The sequence below is a fragment of the Vicia villosa genome, unplaced genomic scaffold (genome assembly GCF_029867415.1).
Source record: "Vicia villosa cultivar HV-30 ecotype Madison, WI unplaced genomic scaffold, Vvil1.0 ctg.001871F_1_1, whole genome shotgun sequence".
Classification (NCBI taxonomy): Eukaryota; Viridiplantae; Streptophyta; class Magnoliopsida; order Fabales; family Fabaceae; genus Vicia; species Vicia villosa.
The window spans coordinates 253406-261662 of NW_026705757.1; the positions used below are offsets into that span (position 1 = coordinate 253406).

At 37.4% G+C, this 8257-nt stretch overlaps 1 long non-coding RNA gene across 1 annotated transcript; it reads left to right on the top strand.

Annotated features, from left to right (window-relative positions):
* The first annotated feature begins 5456 nt into the window (after positions 1–5456).
* LOC131636956 (uncharacterized) lies at positions 5457–7889 on the top strand. Its single transcript, XR_009294233.1, has 3 exons — positions 5457–5756; positions 6779–6919; positions 7036–7889. It is a non-coding gene; the product is annotated as an uncharacterized LOC131636956 (long non-coding RNA).
* Positions 7890–8257: the final 368 nt, after the last annotated feature.

Here is an 8257-nt window from a genome sequence, read left to right on the forward strand (position 1 = left end):
TTCGAGTCCCGCTCCCAACATTGTTTTGGGTATTTTCTTTGAAACTCTCCAATTGCAGTTCCAACGCGTCTCACGCGCAAGTGTCTACCATGCACCTCTCAGTCCTAGCCATCAGATTACCACCCCTTCTAATCCAGCGCGTCTGAAGAGATAAGGAGATGAGGATACACCATGCACCTTCAGGAATCAACCTCACCAGATCCCTAACGCCCAGCTATGTCTTCTTCTCTTTTTTTTTTCTCTTTTTCCAGCCTTTTATTTAATTGTTTTCTTTTACTTTTATTTGTTTTTTTAAAAAGTAAATTAACCACATTTAATAAATAGAATTAGGTTTAGTTTAGCATAGTTTCTTATAGTATTAATTAGGTTAATAATTAGTTTTGATAATTAAATTAGTTAATGAATTAACTTTAATCTTCAATTTTAATTTAAATTAGGTTTATTAATTTAGTTTTAGACTAATAAAAAATTAGGGATTTTATTTAATGCAGGCTAATTAGTTAAATTTTGTGGGTTTATAATGTTTAAACTCGATTTTATTTTTTCAGGCTTGTTGTAAACCGTTACTCATATTTGCCTGGCCTTTATTTATTCTATTAACTATGACTAACTTATACCCTGATCAGGGTTTACGAAGATCGTGCGTACACTCAAAATACTCCTTTTTTGTGCCTTTTTTCAGGACTGCTCTTCCAATACACTCCGACTACGCGCCTGACCAAGATCCGAAGCTAAGTATTCAATTTAACTTTTTAGTCTATTTTGTTTCCTTTTATTTTAAGGTTTACCTTCCGAACTCCGCATACACTCACATCTATTTTTTGTCTTTGTCTTTGCCCTTTTTCAGGGTTAACCCTGAGGTTTCCTCCGACCGCCAACCATATCAGATCAAATTAAAGCTAAGTGCTATTTTCTGTTCTAAACATTTATTTATTTAATGATATTTTTATTTATTAAATTAGGGTTAACCCTAATTGCATCTGAACCGATAATACACTCACCCTATCTTTGTTTGCCATTCTTTTCTTTTCAGGGTTTGCCTATTGCCAAAGCTTTGAATATCGGTACCCCTAAACCCGGATCTTAATTATTACTTGTGTTAGACTTATTTATTTATTATCCCGCTGGTTTCATCTCCCCTTTCCTCCGCTGGTTTCTTTTTCCCCTTCCCCGTATTTACTGTTAATATTAATTGTTGTGGTTAGTAATCCTAGGGAGTGACAACCCTGAATTGAATTTAGAATCATTTAATTACAAGATAAATATCTGAATCTAATCACATGATTGGTGCACGCACGCACACTTTTGGGGTAACCTCTCTGTTGCCTATTGCCTGTTGCCTTGTTGCCTTGTGTTTTTTTGCAGAATAGCCAGTCCCTCGAATACGAGGATACCTCAGCCATGTTGCCTCGATTTAGATCATAAGTCCCTAATGATGCTGCCTTCGATACACTAATATGATCTCGTCCCTCGGAAGTTGCCTACGAAAGGCTGAGGTATCCTCTGGCTGCCTACGAAAGGCTATTCTGGTTCTTCCCTTAGACTACATGCCTCTCTATGGCATGGGAAAGTCTTATGGCGAACGAGCTCTCGATGACCCTTCAACCTCCAAATGAAAGGCTTCCTGCCCTCTTATGGCAAGGATAGACCCTTTCACCCTAAAAGGCTAAAAGAACTTCTTTTTCAAACTATAAGGTAATTGCCCCTAATTGCTTTGCCTTGCTCTAAAACTTTTTTTCATATTCTTTCTCATAATCCTTCAAAATGGCTACGCTCATTTACGAGCTAAAGTCCATATTCTTTTTCTTCTACATTTCTGAAAACAAAAGAGCAAAGCAATTAAGAGCCCATGGAAAACCATGGGTGCAAAGGGTGCCTTACACCTTCCCTTTGCATAATTACCCCCCGAACTCAGTTTTCTTTAAAAAGGTTTTTTCTGTTCTTTTAGCCTTTCTGATTTAATTTGGATAAAATAAAAGTCGGTGGCGACTCTTGCTTAACCGCGACATTTCAAATAAAGTCAGTTCACCGTATTACAGTCGTTGAAGAATAAGATCCAAGATATGAATGATGCTAGTGAAATTGAGTTCAGCCCTCCCAAGACTCCTGTGGTGATCACCGCTCCCATGCCTAGTCATGACAAGACTGATTGATGTCTAGATGGACGAACTTTTGGATCATTATATCTACTTTCATTTGCAATTTCTATTCTGTTTGTTTAAACATTTGACTTATGATAGACATTATCTGTTTTAATAATCATCATTAGTGCATTGCATATGTTTGTCTTGAATAAATCATTTCGCTATCACTCATTTAAATTGTGTCTTTACTTTATTTATGTTTTGTGATATTCAAATCCTGCTAAGCTGTAAACCTTTTGAGGGAGGATGACAAAAATGATACTGCAACCTCATACAGTATGCTTTTGAACAGACTGTGCTGACGATGTACATGCATTGTTTCAATTCCTAAACAGTGGAGATATAAGGATGTTAATCCCTAGTCAACCCCCTTTGAGCCTAAGGTGTAGAAGTTTTTCTTTCGCGTACAAGCTAAAACCTTTAATCATAACCCGGGGAAGGGTAGATTCTCAGTTGACTCAATCATGCCATTTGTTATTCAACAAAATCAATGATGGATTCCCGTAACCATTAAGTCAGGCAGTCAACATCTGTGAAAAAGAAAAATTGTCAAGTCAAAACCTATGAAGGAGACTTATCGAAAATCAAAACATCCCGCTGACTGTAATCTCAAAATAAACAGTTCATGCAAAAGTTAGGGATAACAAAATCAAGGTCAAAAAGAGGTTGCTAAAAATCCTCGACAAAAGAAGGTATTACAAAAAGGGATGACCGCCTGTCTAAATAAACTTCCAGTACTTTAACCATCATCAAATGTCAATGTTAAGGCTTCAAGACCTGCTTGAACTTAAATGCAAAGTTAACTGAGCATAGGATCGAAGAACATCACGAAGATTGGGATGGGTATAAATAAACTTTGAGCCATTATCCTTTGTTTCTTAAACTGTGAACCAAGCCACGTTACAACCCTTGAAAGTCCTAACTGAAGCATGGTTAGTTCAAAAGCATACTGCCACCAAAAAGGTATTCTGACTCCTTAAGGTTTACCACAAATGCTGAGTTGATATTTCGTTTTTACAAACATCAAGTTTTTATAAACATCACGCTTTTACATCTCTTGTTTTAATGTTTTTCAAAAAAACAAGATAGACATATGCATTGCATCTTATGAATTGATTATTAAACATATTTTGCTATATAATTTCAAATGTTAGAATTAGGAAGAATTTGCACAGGGTACAACTAATGACCAAAAGTTATCTCGACAGACGAAATCATTTCGGAAGCAATGTCTCCTACGTATACAAGGGGCATGGCACAGTTTATCCAGTCGATCTGGGGCAATCAGGTCAAGATTCCGAGAATCTCTCAAGAATGCCAAACAATCAGGGGCATGCATCCAAGTGGGTCTGAAGCTACTTCCCAATCGACATGGGGCATTGTCCTAAGTCTATGATTACTGGGGGCATGTCATCCATAATACACATCTCATAAAGTCCCCGCGAGGTGAATCTCTTCAAAGTCCCTACTAGCTAGGGCAAAGCTATGCAAGGCCAGTTTGACACTTTGATCAATACTCATTGGTGTGTTCCATTCAATACAAGTCCAGGAATGACAATCACTATAAATACTGGGGGAAATGTTCAAGTCATCCATGCTTTCCCACAGTGCCGGTTTCACAGGGAAATATCCCCACAGAGTAACCCTCGAGAAGATATCTTCAAATGTTCTCTTCTCGACAGTGTCGCACGCTCACAAAAAATGAACAGAGTCGCCACCAATATATTTATTCCATAAGGGAAAGGAATATCAGAAAACCTAGGAAAGGATAAGAACAGGGTTTTGCGACCAGAGAATCTAGGTACGGGAGTCGGTTACGCGAGGGGAAGATATTAGCACCCCTCACGCCCATCGTACTCGATGGTATCCACCTATGTTTGTTTCTATCTAAAGGGTGTATATCTATGTCTAAACCTAAATGTGAAATGAATACAGAATGTAGGGAAAAGAAAGAATTGTACTCGCATGGGCCCTACCCCGCTGCCTACGTATCCTTACCAGGAATCAGAGTTACCGTAGCTCGGCTCACGATTTTCTGTTTGTTTTTGTGTTTTTTAGTTGGGCGGAGTTAACGCTCGCGCTCTTGCATAAGGGGACAGCCTAGGATGCAATAGAGCGGAGATAACAATGCCCTTAAGAAAGGAGAGAAGAGAGAAAGTTTGAGTGTTTCGAGGAAATCCCTAAAGCAAGGGAAACTCGAGTTACTCTTTGGTTTGTGTCTTTTAGAATTTGGGAACTTACGCCCGAATGGAACCCTAAAGCAAGGGAAATCCAGGCACTCGAATGATTCCCTAAAGCAAGGGAGATCCAAGCTTCCATTCCCTTTTTAATGATTTTCAATTTGATTATTAGTGTTTTAAGTATTTTCTTTGTATTTTTTATGGGGAATTTATTCAAGTATTTTTAGATGTTTTATGTGTTGTAAAAGAAAAAGAATGAAAAGAGGGAACTATTCCTAGCTTCTACATCTATGTTGTGAATTATTCTAATAGAAAATGAGGAAGAAAAGTTCATTTAAGCATTTCACAATATATGGAAAATATTCACAAAAAGAAGAGAATTAAAAATCTAAACTATTTATGAAAATATTTACAAGCAAATGGAGGAGATTATTCACAAAACAAATGCATTTTATTCATGTAGAAACTATTTTTGAATTAAAACAAAAACTATGTATCTTTTATTATGACTAATAGCGAATTAAAGAAAAAAACAACAATAAAATTCTAAAAAAGATTTCTAAAATTCTAATTAGTGAGAAAAAACTATTATTTTTATTGATTTTTTATGAAGGAATTTAAATGTCAAAATTAACCTAAAAAGTGGCCTAAGAATCTAACAAGTTTTATTGATTTTTGCGTTTTATCACTAAGAAAAATAATGAGAGAAAACCATGTTGAAGACCTAAATTCTAATGTGAAATAGAATGGAGTCAGGGGGTGAAAAATGAATTCAGTGGTGCATGTAGGAACAAGGCGCAGGGCCCAAATGGCTGATGGTCCATAGGCATGTTTTTTGTTCTTTCGGATTTTTTTATGTCAAAACTTGAGTGAAATGGGCTAGGGGTGTATCAGCAGTTCGGTGCCAAGGCCCATGGACATTCTTTGTTGTTTGTATCACAAAACAGAAATAACGTGATTGGGCTCGGGGAGGTGTGAATTCAAAATTGGCCCAAGATATTATTGCCTAGATTGGTCCACTACCAATTTTTATTCAGATTTCGTTTTTTTATTCAAAATAAAACAATTAAAGAAATATAAAAGAAAAGTAAAAAACAAAGGGGATTAGGGTTAGCGATTGTGACCTCTCAACTCTCTTCTCTTCCCCTCTCGTTGCGCCGCGACGGAGTCTCCCTCCCTTCTCACCGATCGACTCTCCGTCTCAGTCTCTCTCCGATGAAAGGCTCGGATGAAGAACTCTACTTCTCCGATGAACTCAGACCGCTCTCCGCCTCACACTCTTGGCCTGAAACCTCTCATCTCTATCAGAATTCGTCCGGAGCGTCTTCAGTTTGTTGGAGCTTTGGATTAAGCGCACGATTTGCAAGTTGAAGGCGCGTTGCGGGATTGCTTATCGCAGATGGAGAATTGATGATTGGAGATATGAATTCAAGTAAGCACGCTTTACTCTTTTTCTTTTTTCTGATTCACACTTCTTCTTCCTCTTCTTCTATATCATTTTTCTGTGTGATGTGGTCGCTGAGTGGTTCTTGCGGGTGTGAATGAGTTGCAGAGAGATTGAGTATTGAGAGGTGGATGATGAAACTCTAAGAGTTGTGATTCCGAGCGTGTGGTGAAGGTTGGGGAAGACTTTGAGTCAGAGAGAAAATTTGAGAGGAAAGCAGAGAGTTCTCGAAGATGATGAGATGGATTGAGGAATGAAAATGATGATGGAGAATGGCGTGGGAAGAAGATGAATGGAGGTGGTGAATGGAAGAGTGTGTGAATAGTGAATGTTCAGAGTGAAGGTTGAAGAAGGTGGAGACTGAACATGGTGGGGAAGATGGTGAAGAAGGTGGAAGAGATGGCGTGAGAGTTTGAATTGTGGAGGGAGAGTGTTTATATAAGGATTAGGCTTGGGTGAGTTAGGTTTGGAGTGAGGTTTGGAGTGAGGTTTGGAGTTAGTTGAAGAGGTTTGGGGAAAGTGATGACTAGGATCGGAGGGAACTGAATTAGTTAGAGGTTTGAGTCAGTTATGAGTGAGCTGGGAATTCTGTTAAATTCTGTTTTGATTCGGTTACAGCCTGTTAAAGGGTGGTTATAAAACAGTTATAGAGAGTTGGGAATTGAAACTTGAAAGTTAGTTACTGATTCCATTAGGAGGTTTATGACAGTTAGTTGAATGGTATGCTGAGCTGGAATTGGTTGAGTTTTTTTGGTTACTTAATATTCTGTTTTTTCTGTTAGTAGTTAGTAAGTGAAACTGTTAGTAGAATTCAATGTTTTAAACTAAAAGCTGAACATCCCTGTGGTTAGTTACAACTTGTTAGTAATTAGGAATTTCACTAAAAGACTGTTGAGGGTTAATTTCGAATGCTATGGTACAGTTAGATGTAGAAACTGTTTGATGTTAGAAGTGAATTGGTTTGAAAATGATATGAAATGAGACTGTTTTGGTTTAACTCGTATATGCAGGTTTTCAATGGAGTCACTTGGTAGATTAAACACACAGCATGGGATCTGAACCTGGATGAATCAACCGTTGCCAAAATGAGACTGACTAGCCGTGTGGAATGATGAGAAAACTTAGAGTTTGGAGGGAAATAGCTCAGCTCAGTAAGTGAAGTGTTAAGCTTTGATATTTTGTGCTTAGCTGATTATTTTCTGAATCGTAGATGATACGTCTTCGCTTCTTTTCTGACCTGATGTTGGTTTTCTTGATTTATATGTAGCTAGAGTTTATTTTGGTAGGGGCAAGTTGGCATAGCATGGAGGAGGTATTGGACTGTTAGTTAAAGGTTTGTAATTTTCTGTTTTGGTTGTTATAGGAGAATTGGTTAAGGGCTGAACCGGTTAGCAATGTAGTGATAGGATTTTGGATCTATATGAATGCTGTAGGTTTTTATGAAATGGATTTGAACTTTCATTTTGATTGTGCTCATGTATGTGTGAAAGCAGGGCTTTAGTTTGGTATTAGTTGTTGTATGGTTGTATATGTGACTGGTTTCTGTTAGGAGTTAGATACAAAAACAGTTGGATGTTATTTGGTAGTTGGGATGCGGTTATTCTCTTGAATTGCTGTATGTGGTTGTTTATGTAAAGCTGAGTTTTGTAGGGGTTAAAACGTTGGGGAAGTTTGAGTATGAGCTGGGAGTTAATTGACTTTTCTGTTGTGAGCTGAGCTATTCCTCTGATGCACTGCCTTTTTCTTTTGTAGAAACTAATGCCAAGTTTTTCTGAACTGAAATTGAATACAAATGTATGGTATGTGCAGGTTTGATCATGGTTCATTAACTGATACAATGCCTGTTTTGATAAGTTGCTGCTGATCTTTTTGGTTACTTTTTGTTATGGTTGTGTGCAGGATTTCACTGTATGAGGGGCAGAAGTGGATTCGACTTGACATATTTCCGTGGACAGAATTGGAACAGCAATCTGAGTTGAATTTTCAATGATGATGAATGGCATATTTTATTGTAACTTTTGTAAACAATTGGATTTGAATGAATGAATCTTGTGTGGCTCCATGTTCATTTCAATGTGCTTACTTGAGACATCCTTAGAGATTTTTGTAAAATTGAATCAATCATGGCATATGCTTCCAACTTACTCGTGTGAATGAAATCTGGCCTTGGACACTTGGAACGTGATTAAACTGAAAGTCTTGAATAATTGTGAATGTCTCTTTTCCAATTGAACTCCTTTTCCATGTTTCAACCGAACTTTCGATCCTTTTTGCAAATTGGATGATTCACTCTTAGATAAAAAATGAAATCATGTAGTGAATCTTGAATTAAACTCTTTGTATTGATTTATGCCTGCATCTTCGAATAAGTTTCGAACATAATCAAATAGTCCCCTGATATCCCATACTTGCCATGCCCTTGTATTCCAACCCACCTCAACAACAATGCATTTGAAGGAATCCTTTGTAGATACGAATTGATCATTGTT